Raw genomic sequence first — 15,779 nt, 5'->3', positions numbered from 1 at the left:
GTGGTTGAGGTAGAGCCGGCTGTCCGTAACCGTCAGGGCGACGGGAGGGTCGGAGGGGGATCTACAGGTAGGGATGCCAACCATAGACCTGGACAGGCCTCACCCACGAAAGCGGGACTTGCAGGTCGGCGAGGGCCGCCGACGTGTTACAACTGCAAGCACCCGGGGCATATTGCCAGGGACTGTTCCAAGGTTAGGCAGACCCAGGTGAATGCCGTCGCTAGGAAGGAGCGCGAGCCGGAGGCAAGCTGTAACCCAGCCAACCTCGCGTCTGCTACTGTCAACGGAGAAGGTGCCACCATCTTGTATGACACTGGGTGTAGCGTCCCAGCCCTTGTCGACAAGAAGTACGTTAAGCCCGAGGATTACACAGGGGAGGTAATCGAAGTTCAGTACGCGAACAGCGCGCGTGACTCATTGTCAGTGGCTGTCATTGACCTCGATTCACCGTACGTGAAGGAGAAAATTGAAGCTGCATGCTTGGATGGTTTGTCGCATGACGTCATACTGGGATGTCGTTATGTGTTGCCACAACCGAACCCCGAAACCACCACACCGATGCCGGTGAGTGCTGTGGAAACCAGGTCCAAGAGTCGACAGACGGAAGCGAAGCCGATGGAAGTTACATCGACACCGGTGAGTAACGTTCTTCCGGCCGAGCTGAGGAAGCTGCAACAGGAAGACGCAACTCTGGCACAGTTGCACCAACACGCTGCAGCAGGGACGGAGAGAGAAACTCCGAATGGCGGGGTGAAGTTCGCATACAAGAAGGGGATCTTGTATCGCTACGCCAGGAATGGTAACGAACACTTTAAGCAAGTCGTCGTACCAAAAGAGAAGCGAGGGGAAGTGTTGAAACTCGCGCACGAGAGTCTCATGGGTGGACACATGGGAATTGCCAAGACGTCTTGTCAAAGGATTCTACTGGCCAGGGGTCCAGGGAGACGTCAAACGGTTCTGTCTCTCCTGTGACAAGTGTCAGAGAATGGCACCGAAAACGGATCATCGACCCGTCCCCTTGGGGAGTACACCCCTTATCGATGAACCGTTTAGACGCGTCGCGATGGACTTGATCGGACCGATAAAACCCGCGTCGTCGCACGGAAATCGGTATATCTTAACGGTCGTAGATTAAGCTACACGCTATCCGGAGGCCGTTGCGCTGCGTAATATTGATTCGGAAACCGTCGCGGAAGCGCTGTTTGGGATTTGGTCAAGAGTTGGAGTGTCCGACGAGATCCTTACCGACCAAGGGACACAATTCATGAGTCGCGTGATGGCAGAGGTAAACCGACTGATGTCAATTAAGCACCTCACGACTACACCGTATCACCCTCAATGTAACGGACTGGTCGAACGGTTTAACGGGACCCTAAAGAACACGCTCAAGAAGCTGTGCGAAGGCCGCCCCAAGGATTGGGATCGGTATATTCCTGCCATGCTTTTCGCCTACCGGGAAGTACCTCAAGCGAGTTTAGGGTTCTCTCCCTTTGAACTCCTGTACGGGAGGACCGTACGCGGCCCAATCGCCATACTGAGACAACTGTGGACGGACGATCACGCTGTGGAGGAGGTACGCACCACCTACCAATACGTTGCGGACTTGCGCAACAAACTGGAGGAAGTTTGTTCCCTCGCACAGGAGAACCTCAAGCGAGCGAAGGAGCGTCAGGCGAAGAATTACAACAAGCGCGCAAAACCACGCCAGTTTGAAGTAGGGGACAAGGTGTTGTTACTGCTGCCCAAAGAACACAACAAGTTGCAAGTTTCCTGGAGGGGTCCATACGTTGTCAACGAGAAGGTCGGAGGTCAAACATATCGGATACGGCTACCAACGAAGGAGAAATTGTACCATGCCAATCTCCTTAAGAGATACCGGGAAAGAGAGACCGTCAGCGATTTTGTTATCGCCACGATAGTCACCGAGGACGCCGAAGGCGATACGGAAGGTGCCAACACTGTTCCGAGCTGTCCGTTAACGAGGGCTGAGACACCCTCGGACGTGGAGTGCGACCCCATGTTGACTGCGGTACAGCGGGAAGAGATTGATACGTTGCTGGCCGGGTATTCCGATGTGCTTACGGAAATACCCGGGAGAACGTCGCTTGTCGAGTTCGGGTTAAAGCTGGTGGATAACCGGCCAGTCCAGCGGAAACCCTACCCCTTGCCCCATGCAAAACGACAAGTCGTAAGGGAGGAGATCGAGCAGATGATTGCTCTGGGAGTGATCGAACCCGCCGACTCTCCGTACAGCTCTCCGGTAGTCCTAGTGCAGAAGAAGGACGGCACCCATCGGTTTTGTGTCGACTACCGGAAGCTAAATCAGGTGACAGAATTTCAAGTAGAAATGCTACCTGACCCGGAACATATTTTCGCTTCTGTGTCGAAAGCGAAATATTTCTCCAAGCTGGATGTGTCCAAGGGCTATTGGCAAATTCCGGTAAGGGAGGAGGATAGGGCAAAGCTAGCTTTTGCTACTCCCGACGGGACCTACCAATGGTTGGTCATGCCGTTCGGGGTACAGAACGCGCCCAGCGTCTTTACTAGGATGATGCGGAAGTTGTTGGAACCCTTGCGCGATAGGGGTGTCCACAACTTCATGGATGACCTCTTGTTAGCCACAGCGACGTGGGGTGAACACCTCACTCTGTTAGCTAACGTTTTGGAGCGGCTGCGTCAGGCGGGATTGACAGCTCGCCCTTCCAAATGTCACCTAGGGTTCCGGACATTGGACTATTTAGGACATACCCTGAGCCAAGGTACGCTGTCCCCAGAGAAGTCGAAGGTGGAGCAGCTGAGAAACGCCGCACGGCCCACCACGAAAACTGAGGTGAGGTCATTTCTGGGATTGGCCGGGTATTACCGGAGGTATGTGGCCAATTTCAGCGCGATTGCGGGACCGTTGTCTGACCTAACCAAGAAACGTGCCCCGACTAAGGTTATTTGGACAGATGCGTGTGAGCATGCTTTCCAAACGCTGAAGGATAGACTTACATCCGACGCAGTTGTCCGTCTACCGGATCTGGCAAAAGACTTCGTTCTTCGCACCGACGCATGTGACACGGGACTGGGAGCAATACTACTACAGGAATACGATGAGACGCTTTTTCCTGTCGCGTACGGCAGTCGGAAGTTGTCAGCTGCCGAGAAGAGCTACTCCGTATCGGAGAGAGAATGCCTCGGAATCGTGTTCGGTATATCACGGTTCGAGCGGTACTTATACGGACGGAAGTTCATCTTGGAGACCGACCACCAACCACTCGCGTATCTCGCGCAGGCGAAATTGTCGAATGGACGATTGATGCGATGGTCGCTGTTCTTACAACAATACCAGATGCAGATCAGATACGTGAAAGGAACTGAGAACGTAGGCGCCGATTTCATGAGCAGGAGCGCTGGAATGGTATAGATCGCTGTATATATATATATTCATGTTCGCACTCAGTGTGTAGTGTCGCGATAATTTTGTTCTTTATTTCGTGTATTAATGCCATTGCATTTGAAGTAATTTTGAGGGAATAAAATCCCGATTTTATTCTCAAGCGTGGGGGGGGGGGGTGTCATGTTTACCCCGACCCAGAGTAGCCCAGTTTGAAACATGTATAATCAGGTAATTCTGACGGGTCATCGTTTGATGTCGAACATTGCCGAAGGCTAGCACTAATCCGTTACGTAAGATTGTTGTGGCTAGAATAGAAGAACCAGACATCGGAGTTGCAAAGTCACAGACAGCCAATTATCACATAGGTGTCGAAATGTTTCCAAGATCAAAAGAAATTGCATGAAGAAGTGGGAGTGTCCTAACTTCTTTCCCCTGCAAACAGACAGACAGGTTGAACTGGCCGCTAAGACGATTGGACAGGGGCACAGCGCCACCCAGTCAGAATCGAGATGGGGGGAGACCTTGATTTGGGTAGAATGATATCCCTGCGTTTTCCGGCAAAAGTTAGTTCGCTGAGAGAAATTACCCAGAGAAGAGGTTAGCGTAACTCCGAATAGCCATTCGTTATTGGCGGGAAAATCTTAGAGCGGGAAGGTCTAAGTACAGAAAGCTTCAAACGGTCAGTAGATATTTGTTCGGTCTTTGTGGAATGCGACTGCATTTTAATTGTAGGTCGTATGTATACTTTATTATTACTAGAATCGTAGTACGAAGAATTACTTTGTTTTGTTAATATGTTTGCATATTTTGAAGGAATGAGTTGATATTTGTAAAGAATTATATAGCTTGCTAGCCGTCGTAAGAGTTAATATTGTAATTTACTATGTGGGTATTTTATAGTAGACTAACACATATGTTCATATGATTATAGATTTTGCCATTGTTGAATATTTGTAATGTACAGACATGCGTCTGATTTTGTCAGATTGTAGTACGATGAGATTAAATATATATGTGTATATACTGACGTGACTCAATGTATTGATGTCTGTATAACAATTCGCTGATACTGTGTTATTACGCCATTGTTTACCCTGCAAGAAGTGTGTGGGAATTTCGATGTGTATGCATGCGTGGCCGAAACAGTGACAGCTATCTGATGGTTAATTGTCGTTATAGTGTGAGGTGAGGTTCGATAAAACATTTGTTAACGCCTTGTGGTTTTTCACAGGAAGCTTTGAGGGACAGATCAGTTAAAGTTTGGTCCCGTAGTCTCGGATAGAGAGACGGAGGAAAGGAGAAGAAAGGAGAGAAGTCAGGACAAGTTGAAGTCTAGGAGCGAATTGGAGGAGGAGATAGTAGAGAGGGGAACAGAGACAAAGGAGGAGTTAGAGGAACGGAAAGAAGGAAGAATCAGCGGGAATAGATGAGTAGATGCAAGGACAGGGGGAAAATCGAACTCACACTGTAAATCACGGGATGAATTAGGCTGTCACTTGGTCGAGGGAAAGACGAGTGATTGGAAGTTATCGTTTTTAAATTATCACATTTATTAAATTGTTATTGATTGAATTTCATCTTCGTGTTCTCTATAATTTAACCGTCGGCATTGCTAACTGGGGGCTCAGAGCTGTAAATCTACATCATCACTAATTTAACTTTCTAACCTAACGAGCCAGGGTGGAACTTTCAATTTAATTTAATTAAATTATATTGGGAGAACCCCACCCCAATACGACAGAACGTCACATTCACGTTACAACATTACTCCTGCAGACTTACAGCAAGTATGATAACATGAGGTCTTATTCCATAAGAGCGTGGAACCTACCCCAAAGAATACATTTCATTACACTGACCAGTGATTAATACCTAAGAGATTTCTCTTAAACTCATTGTTGAAGTATGCATTTAGCCCTCACATGTTAAGTAGCAAACTCCATTGAACGCCGTTTTTGATGTATGTCAAGAAGTCAGGAGGTTACTCAGGAGTATATGCAAGAAACGAAGGAAATAAGGTTGAGGGTTGACGAGGAGGGATGACGCACGAACCCAATAGTTTACATAGCTACTGGACAACCTGTACCATAGTCAAAAGGTGAAGAAGATAAGGCAATCTGCTTGGAGGACTAGGTATATGATGTTACACTTTTAAAGCTTGCGATCCCGTGGATCTGACAAGAAACCGTTTTGTAAACGCACCTGCTGAATCTAAGCAAATCAGAAACAGGGTAAAAAAATCCACAGGCTCAGTGTTGTGGAATGAAACATACTTGTTCAACTTCTACATTACTTCTAGATAAACTAATAGATTCGATGCTTGAATACCTTTTTCCCCAAGATATCATAATATCGGGTATTTGAGGTTACCTGAAAATATCGACCACCCCTTCCACTCTTAGACATAGAAACAAACATCTCCAGTACAGCAGAAGACGCATAAAAGCAGTTTTATCCATTCTCAATCGAGCAGAAGACACAATTTTCAGCTATTGAAAGACCCGCTCAACCGACCGACCGTAATAAAGTGGAAGACATCTATTTAGGATAGTAAAGGTACATTACTCAAAGGATGTTAGCCACAGCAACTGATAGACAATATATTGGTTAATCAAATATTAAATATAAATTAAACTGATGTCTACCGTCAATTATAAGACCCGAAAATTGAATTTATTATTGCAAACAACTTGCAAAAATTATTCAATGCCATTTTAACGCAAGAGGGCAAATCATATGTCTCGTGGATATTGCGAATGATTTTCATGAATTTCCATTTATAAATGTAACTGTATGTTTTTGAAAATTCAAGTTCACTTTTTGTTGAGTTATACAAGATAGATCTGGCAACGGTGAAAATGTAGTCAAGCAGTACGCAAATACAGCTGAGAGAGATTCTGTATGAAATCTCAATTAAATAAGTAAATTTCTGATGTGGCACTTGAATTTTTTTTATTTTGTGAATTGCAATTCTCCTGCCTGTTTAAAACACAAAATCATTTTGAGGGGTGTACAAAAATGGAAAGTTAGTAGGATAAATTCAGAATATGTTCTGATGTTAATTTACATTAATCTGAGGGGGAAAAAATCATTTCTTTTAGTCATAGTATTCTTTGTCTCGCTATAAATGTCGGAAATCATGCATACTAATTCTTCAATAATTATCGACTTGATTGTACTTAAACTCATTTTAAATGTGGCAATACTTTTCATACGCAGCACACTGTCAACTGTCGCTATAGTAAATCTAACAGGTTTTGTTTAACATGATTTCTACATATGTTGGTCGTTTTGAATTATAAGAAACAATTTTGTGTTGTAAAAATCCATTTTGCAACTTGAAGGCGCTTTGTAATCGCAGACATCCATAATTGCATAAGCAAAGTAAACAATTATTCTACAGAACAATCAGAAATATCAGTAATTTTGCACCGAATAATTTTTGCAATATAATTCTGGCATTACATAATGTAACATTGCACTGTTTATATTATCTAGAATTTTTTAGCATTGGACGTTTACTGTGCTACAAATTTTTATAATATAAACCTTACAACATTGTTAGCTATGAAGTGAAGTGCTCTACATCATTGTGTGATATTAAAAAATTTTCTACTGAATTGTTCATTTTATGTTTAACATCAGATTTTTGTTCCTATTGCTTTATTTTCTGCATTCTCATTAACTTTAAAATTATAAACAAGGCTCAGATTAATAATGTGTAATTATCTCGCCACGAATTTTGTATCATCCACTAAATCTATTATTTGCCACTGACTTTTTCCATTGTGGCTGAAAGAAGAATTACTGTTATTTCGATGGGCATGTGCTAACTTTCGGCGGTTAGATAAAATTATTCCTGATTAGCTAAGCTAAATAAAGGTTGTTTGTTTCTCAGATGAAATTTAACATTTCAAGTATTCTCCGTCGAACATTTGTAAGTCTAAGTTTCTGCAGAGAGACAAGCAGTTAATGACACCGGGGAGTAGAACGTGTCCTCCCGTTTTAAACTGTCCAAGCGACAGGTGTCTGGAAGTTGAAGGAACGGAATTTAAAGGTACTGAAAGATTATGCTACGTAAAACCAAGCGAGTTAAGGAAAGCACAAAGTAGTTGTCTGAACCTATTGCATTTGTACATTGATATCAGCTGGTAATTATTTGCTTGAAGTTATTTGTTTAAATTCATACATCAATTTTTCATTCATGATTTTGAATGATAATTCGTTGTAATTATTCGCTTTGAATGTTATATGATTAATCTATTCTACGAATTTCATATATATTTTCCTTGCTAAGAAAATCATGAGAGAATTGTGTGAATTTATCTGGAATAAATGTCATGAATCATGTAGGCTTAGCAATGAGTTGTCCTATGTCTTAGGATATTATGACAATGCGTGGTTAGCGAATAATGAAGGTAAGACAAGAAGTGAATTTCAATTATTTATTTGTAAAATAATAATATAATGTGAATTCTCTAACCTTGAAAACTGAGCGTCTGCCGGCCTACACATTTAGCCATTCAATGATTTGTTGTTCACATCAGGATGTAATAGTTCATACATTTTCCTAGATTATATCATAGTTTTTTCTTCTCCGAATTACCAAGTAGCCGCTAGGGAGGTACATTAATTATCGATACTAGACTGTTTCAAAGCTGTCAGGCTGTAACCTGCAGAACCGTATAGTATCTGTTAGAATTCTGATAAGACGATATCTGACGTCAGAAGAGCGGGATATTGTTCATCCGCGGAAGAGAAGCAGCTGACAAATTATTAGGTTGTCAATTATTTATTTTTCAAATGGAAATAGCTCGTATATACACCCATATAGTGGCAAACAAATTACGGTTGATGACCTGAAAGGAGGCGAGAGAGAGAGAGAGAGAGAGAGAGAGAGAGTGAAAAGGACTATGTAATTATCTCGCCACGATTGTTGTACCATCCACTATTTTTATTATTTACCACTGACTTTTTCTGTTGGCTGAATACAGAATTACTGTTACTTCGATGGGCATGAGCTAATTTTCGGCGGTTAGATATATTTATTCCTGATTAGCTAAGCTAAATAAAGGGTGTTTGTTTCTCAGATGAAATTTAACATTTCAAGTATTCTCCGTCGAACATTTGTAAGTCTAAGTTTCTGCAAACAGACAAGAAGTTACTGATTCCGGGGAGTAGAACGTGTCCTCCCGCTTTAAACTGTCCAAGCGACAGATGTCTGGAAGTTGAAGGAACGGAATTTAAAGTTACTAAAAGATTATGCTACGTAAAACCAAGCGACATAAGGAAAGCACAAAGCAGTTGTCTGTACCTACTGCATTTTGTACATTGATATCAGTTGGTAATTATTTGCTTGAAGTTATTTGTTTAAATTCATACATCAATATTCCTTTGATGATTTCGAATGATAATTGGTTGCATTCATTCACTTTGAGTGTTAAATGACTCATCTATTCTACGAATTTTATACATATTTTCTTTGCTAAGAAAATCCCCAGAGAATTGTGTGAATTTATGTCATAAATGTCATGAATCATGTAGGCTAAGCGATGGGTTGTCCTATGTCTTAGGATATTACGGCAATGCGTTGTTAGCAATAATGTAATTCAGACAGAAGTGAATTTCAATATTTTTTGTAAAATAATAATATAATGTGAATTCTCTAACCCTGAAAATCGAGCGTCTACCCGCCTACACATTTAGCAATTCAATGATTTGTTGTTCACATCAGGATGGAATAGTTAATACATTTTTCTAGATTATGTCATAGTTTTTTCCGAATTACCAAGTAGCCGCTAGGGAGGTATATTAATTGTCGATACTAGAGTGTTTCAAATCTTTCAGGCTGTAGCCTGCAGAACCGTATATTATCTGTTGGAATTCTGATAAGACGATATCTGACGTCTGAAGAGCGGGATATCGTTCATCCGTGGAAGAAAAGCATCTGAGAAATTATTAGGTTGTCAATTATTTATTTTTAAAAAGGAAATAGCTCGTATATACACCCATACAGTGATTAAACGGAAGAGGCAAACAAATTACAGTCGATGACCCGAAAGGAGGTTAAAGAGAGAGAGAGAGAGAGAGGAAAAGGATATGTCGACTCTAACCTGTCACCGGTGTTGGATGTAAAGGACCGCTAAGCAATTAGGTTATAAAGGCATGCTGAACAACTGATTCCGATTATTCACTCGATTTCGTGACGAAATTCGTTCTATCGGTATATTTAGAACGGCTAATTTCATGTTTTGGATAAATATGGTAACTTTTTTTCTAAGCGTGTTCATGCCTTTCATAGTCTATTTCAATTTCATTTTATTTATAGAATTGACAAAATTTTCATATTATGCTTACGAGGGCAAAAGTTTTTCTATTTTATATCTCTACCTAGCTTTCGGATTATTCCACTCGTTCATTTCATATCTTATATTATTATTTACTCGATCCGAGCAATAAGACCGTGCTTTATCATCCTCTAGATAACGATAACAAACCATCCCCAAAGAATAAGAAGAAGAAGGGCATCAAGAATAAGAAGAAAATGTACAAGAACAGAAAGAAAGATACCAAAAGAAGGAAATTACAAATTATATTAATAACAGAATCAGTTAGAAAATATTTCTCCATTTAGACAATTGTGAATTCATGCAATATTACAATACCAACCCGCTTGCTTATCGGGAGTATATTGTTCTCATTAATACGTTATCTTAGTGAGAAATCGTGTGTCTGTATATATTTGTCTGCGTGGCATGGGTAGTAGCTGTGACGCTTCAAGAAAAGAGAACACGGCAGGTAAAGAACCTTCGGCATTACACAACGAGCAGCAGAGAGGGTGAACCCACCTCATTTTATAAGAGTTATTTTGGTAAACTAAAGCTTATACAAAAACGGAAATAAAATAAGCTGATAGTATGGCTTCCAACTTTCCGAGAGTTTCCATGGGGGTTAGCTTCCTGTTACATTTTTCACGTCGTCATTTTCGAAAAACATATTGTAAGTTTTACTACGCTGACGCCTTATCAAGGTCGCACCCTCTCTGCTGATATCTACATTTTTTTTATGAAGGCCTATACGATAACGCGATCGTGGGTCATGTAAGTTTATTGTTATAAATCCATGAGGGGTTGACTGAGCCTGACTAAATAAATTTCTAAACTTAATTATGTCCATATCTTCTCTGCACCAAGTCTGATGAATATTTTGCAGAGTATGTGTATCAACACCACTAAACACAGCAAGAATATTGTAGTTATCTCTGATCACTTTTGGTATTCGCGTACATCGCTGGGTTACTTAAATCACATTTGTGTTTGCATGTCTTCCTCGCGAGAATATTCTAGTAGGATTTGACTGTTTGTCCAGCATCACATCATCTTATACAACTAAATTATTATTAAATCCATCAATATCATCTACCGACGGCGTTTCATTAATATCAGTAATAAATTCAATAACATCATCACCGTTTTCATCCAATAACTTTGCGTTTTCATTAAAGTCTTTAAGTACATCGTATCATCGCTGATCATCTTCAGACGGAGTTACTAAGTGCAACTTATGCCATTTAAACCATCTCATTATCAAATTAAGCAGCAGTTGCGTTTTACCACTTCCAGACGGACCTATTATGATCATTCGGACATAATTTGGTAACGCCGCATTATGATTGACAGGTTCTCGCTTTGTTGCTGCCGTAAAGTCAATTACATCCATGATGTAGAAATATAATAAATAATATGGATTTATATTGTGTGAAATGTTGGACGCGTACTCCCATAAATGGACTAATAACTATTGCAACAAAAAATAACAGATCAGCATTTACAGGTAAGTGTGAACAATGTGGTACAAAGAAATTTAAATTTATTTCTAATTCAAACACTATAAAAAAGAGGAGGTGATGTTGCCGCTCAGTTAGCACAACTACCAGGAACACCAGGGGCTAAGTACCCACGAGAAAAGCATCTTCCAGGACATAACTATTGCGGTCCTGGTACTCGCCTTGATATCCGACTTGACAGCCAAGATCAACCAAAACCCGGCGAGTAACCAGTAAACGTTATTGATAAAGCGTGTCACGCTCATGATGTAGCTTATAAAAGTAAAATCCTACAAGATAGACATATTGCAGATGTAAAATTAATTCATGCGTTAAATTCCATAAAAAATAAATCGTTCAAATTATCATTAGCTAATTGGTTGGTGAGATCTGCAATGAAAGGTAAACTAGCATTAGGGGCCGGTAATTAATCAAACGATTATTATTATAATGGAGTCGATTTATTATAGCCCAAGACGATACTGGAAGGGAAGAGCAGCGATTAGTAAACTCTTCGATGCAGTAGGTGTCCAACGTTCTACTGCTGAAAAATGGTTAGCACGACAGGCAATATGGCAAATTTATTTACCGCCACCTAAAACAATTCAGTACGCACATTTTGATGTTAGCTTTCCTAATTAAGTTCGTCAGGCTGATATTTTATTTTTACCACATACTATTAAAATTGGTAGACGTTGTTTAACACACAAATACACGTTAACTGTCGTTGATGTTGCAAGTAGATATAAAGAAACAGAACCGTTATCAACAAAGTCAGCAACTGATGTAGCTCCTGCGTTTGAACGAATTTATCAACGTGGACCCTTGCAATGGCCACATCTGCTACAAGTTGATCCTGGCAAAGAAGTTCAAGGTGTAGTATCATCGTTGATGAAGCGACATAACGTCCATATTCGACGAGGACACACTGTAATTCATCATGATCAAGCAATTTTTGAACGATTTAATGGAACGCTTGCTGAGCGGTTATTTGGATATCAATACGCGAAGGAAATAATTCAAGAAAAAGATCTCGCGAGTGGGTTGCAAGATTACCAAGTGTGATAGCTGCATTAAATAATGAAATTACTCGTGCAACTTCTATGAAACCTATTAGCGCAATTACAAGAAAATATATACCCGTACAACGACGTGATTTTTCAGCGATGCCTGTATTTGGTAATGTGACTGTAAGATATATATATATGAACCCGGTGAACTTGAAGGCGGTTAAAAAGGAGCGATTGATCCTATCTGAAGTATTAGGACACATAAAATTTCTAGCGTGGTAAGATCCGCTGTTAGACCTGCACTCTAGAGACTAGATTCAACTGCTCCTCAACGTGGATTTCCTGAAGACACATAGTTACCACCGCGATCACAACTAGCACCACTACTTCGATTACACTCAAGACAGCTCAGCATCACATTTTCGCGTGTATGACTAAGACTACTATCTTTTCTATCCACGGAAAATTGTCTTGGATCATTATTTGAATATCGCCACAACATTATACAATTACAACTTGCACAATGATTATTCTGCTACTGTTTTAGCGCTGTGACAAATTCAACAGCGAGATCAAAGTCGCGTTTGTTTTTTTGTCACTTTGTTTATAACCAGCTAATTTTTCTTACTATATCACTGTCATCGAGGACATCATTGATGGTTTCTGTAACGTCTATGACAATTCTCCGCAGTTGAGATAATCTTCTGACTCGAGACACTGCGAAATAAACTAAGTTTGACCATTCGACAAGATCATCGACAGTCCAAACTCGCGTATCAGTGATGGTTAACCCTTCAGATGAATGAATTGTCATTTCGTATCCCGTTATCCACGGGGATTTATCCGCGCTCAGCGCATCCCCAACAACACTGAGATCAACTGCGACAACATCATTTAATACGAGGTTTTGTTTCTCAGTCTGTCCTGGTAAATCAACGTCGATATTCTGTCGTCGTGTATCAGCTGGTCTATAACACAATGATATACGTAGATCTGAAAATGTTTCTTTATGCATCTGAAATAACCGCTGTTGAAGCGTATCACGAAATATCTTTCTACTTGCCACTATTAAATCATTTGGTCTCCTCACTTGAAGAAAATCGTTCATAGAAGTTTCTGAAATAAATGTACGCATTATTTCACATTGAATTTTATTCGGTTGTAGTCTGATTAATTTCTTAAGCTCCCTTAATTATACATCAAGAAATCTATGATCATCAGTTATCTCCTCGTAATAATCCTCAAAATTCTGTAGCCACCCGTTCGGAGATAACCCAACAAACGGTGGTGGCTGACCACGATCACCTCATTGTAGTTAATATAGAGGTAGCAGACGTAATTGCAATAGTAGTAATCACTATAACCGAACCGCCATCATCTTCATCGTAGTTTTAGTCATAATAATATTAATGGAAATAGTAGCAACCATCGAAGAATTAGTCGCTGCATTTGTAATAATAATAATAATAATAATGATAATAATAATGCAATTAGTAGCAGAAATAACTGCTAAGTTTTCTCTGTTATTTGCTTTAATTTGAGAACATCCAGTTCTTCTTGCGTCACTTGTCGAATCAGGTGCTTCTAGAATTATGTAAATATTGTGCATTAATGCTTCATAAACTATTCTCTGAAATGGTCATTCTGATTTTGCTTCCTGAATGTCGAAATTGCATCTTACAAAAAGCATGATAATATAATTCAATATATATTGAATTACAGAATAAAATCCACCAACTGATAGAAGGAGCCTTATTTTGAAGCTGTCATAATTAAAAAATGACATGGGCGTCCTTGTGCAAATGCCACAGTGTAAACGGTCAGTCCTTACACAAAATATCTGGCTTGACGTGTTAAACCCGCAAAGCTCGTTCGTATCCGGTCCACATTTGAATGCACACTGATTATGGAGTAGGGCATGCATGCGTGCAGCATGTGCATGTATGATTGTTGCGATTGCTAGCGGAACGACTTGACGACCGAGCCATATTATTAAAACTTCATAAAGGAAGTAGGAAAGGTGAAACCGAATACTACTTAACACGTATTGGGATATTCTTCATGCATATAATACTCCAAAAGCAACTATGCTTCAAAAGTTAAAAGTGGATTACAACTATATGTATATAAAGGAATGTTAGAGCTATTAGAGCTAAGAATAATGAAATGAAAAATGATTGAAAGCTGATTCCCAACTATGCTGGCATCAGTTTCAGCTGAATTAAGGTGTATAATTTCATAGGTTCGTACTTAACAGACGTATTTTGTCCATACTAGTTATCACTGTGATACGAATTGGTCTTTTGCAGACATACTAACATGATTACCCAGCAATTAATTCGCATTTTAGTAGATAGGCACGCACGAATTAAATTTCCAAGTACAATATTCCATCCATTTTCGGGGAAGTGCTCGTAATCGAGAAGGTTTGTGGTTGGTGCGTGTAAGTAGGAAGTAGGACAGTGGTTGTTGTATTCCTCGGACTCGGGTTAGAATCTTAGTAGTGGTCGAATGAAATGCTCACTTAACTGTATGATACTATTCTTTTTCCATATGTATGTCTTGTTATGTTTGTCTTGTATTGGAATGCAGTTCCATTCTCTGTTACAATGTTATCACAGTTTATAAGCTTATTACATAGGAGTTGTGACCGTGTTGTGTTAAGAGATTTTTTAAAGATAGCTCTAAACTGTAAACATTATTACAGTAGAGGTTACAACTGCACGCAGTCAAGCCGGGCATTGTTAATTCCTTTGGTTGGAGGTGCTTAACGTGGACATAACAAACACAACTAATACAGGTGTTCTTATTACCGCCTTTTTGTGTGGCATTCTTTATTTTGCATCTCTTACTGCAACAGCTACAGCTACAATTACTACCGCTGCTGCCACTATCAAGAATAACACTGCTCCTACCAATTATTTTGTTCACTGTTTAATGTCTTTACGTTCAATAGCAGAGATTGCAAAGATCAGTGACCTTTATCACAACAACCCTGAGGGAAAATATAATGCGGATTCTTGACCTCGATCAAGTGCTGCCTTTGTATGGTGTTTTGAGCACTTATGACATGGACTATACTGAGTTCTTCATCACATGCATCAATTGTCTTATGATCGGAAAACGTTTAGTGTGATTTGTTAAGAGGTAATATCGGTACTGCCCCATTCTTTCCTTCATAAAACAGGACTAACCTAAAACAATCTCAGAGATAAAACTTTCATGTTTGGTTGTTAAGTGTCATACAGGGAACTGTGCTTCTTTCCGCTAAATCTGTTCCATGAGTTCAACATCTATAATACCCAAAGGATCCAAAAAGGCGAACCATACTGCAGGACTGAAGACGTAAGTAAACTGTGGGCTCGTCACATATTATCAAAAGGAGAGGATAATGTATCCCTTTTCAGAAATAAAAGTACAGAACATGCCTCATTTGTGCTGTAAGATATAGAGAGGTCCCATTAAAGATACATCAAAATAAACATATAAGTATTTGGAATTTGGCAAACTAGCTGCGTTATGTAATTCCTAACTCTGAATACGTGAGACGATATGTTGCAAA

At 40.2% G+C, this 15,779-nt stretch overlaps 1 long non-coding RNA gene across 1 annotated transcript; it reads left to right on the top strand.

Annotated features, from left to right (window-relative positions):
* The first annotated feature begins 3,595 nt into the window (after window positions 1-3,595).
* LOC149776078 (uncharacterized) lies at window positions 3,596-4,954 on the top strand. The gene is made up of 2 exons (XR_016416203.1): window positions 3,596-4,061; window positions 4,614-4,954. It is a non-coding gene; the product is annotated as an uncharacterized LOC149776078 (long non-coding RNA).
* Window positions 4,955-15,779: the final 10,825 nt, after the last annotated feature.

This window comes from Sinohyriopsis cumingii, chromosome 18, assembly GCF_028554795.1.
Source record: "Sinohyriopsis cumingii isolate HCF-2022 chromosome 18, ASM2855479v2, whole genome shotgun sequence".
Classification (NCBI taxonomy): Eukaryota; Metazoa; Mollusca; class Bivalvia; order Unionida; family Unionidae; genus Sinohyriopsis; species Sinohyriopsis cumingii.
Note: the sequence above shows the minus strand (reverse complement) of the source record. Positions and strands in the feature narration are given on the sequence as shown.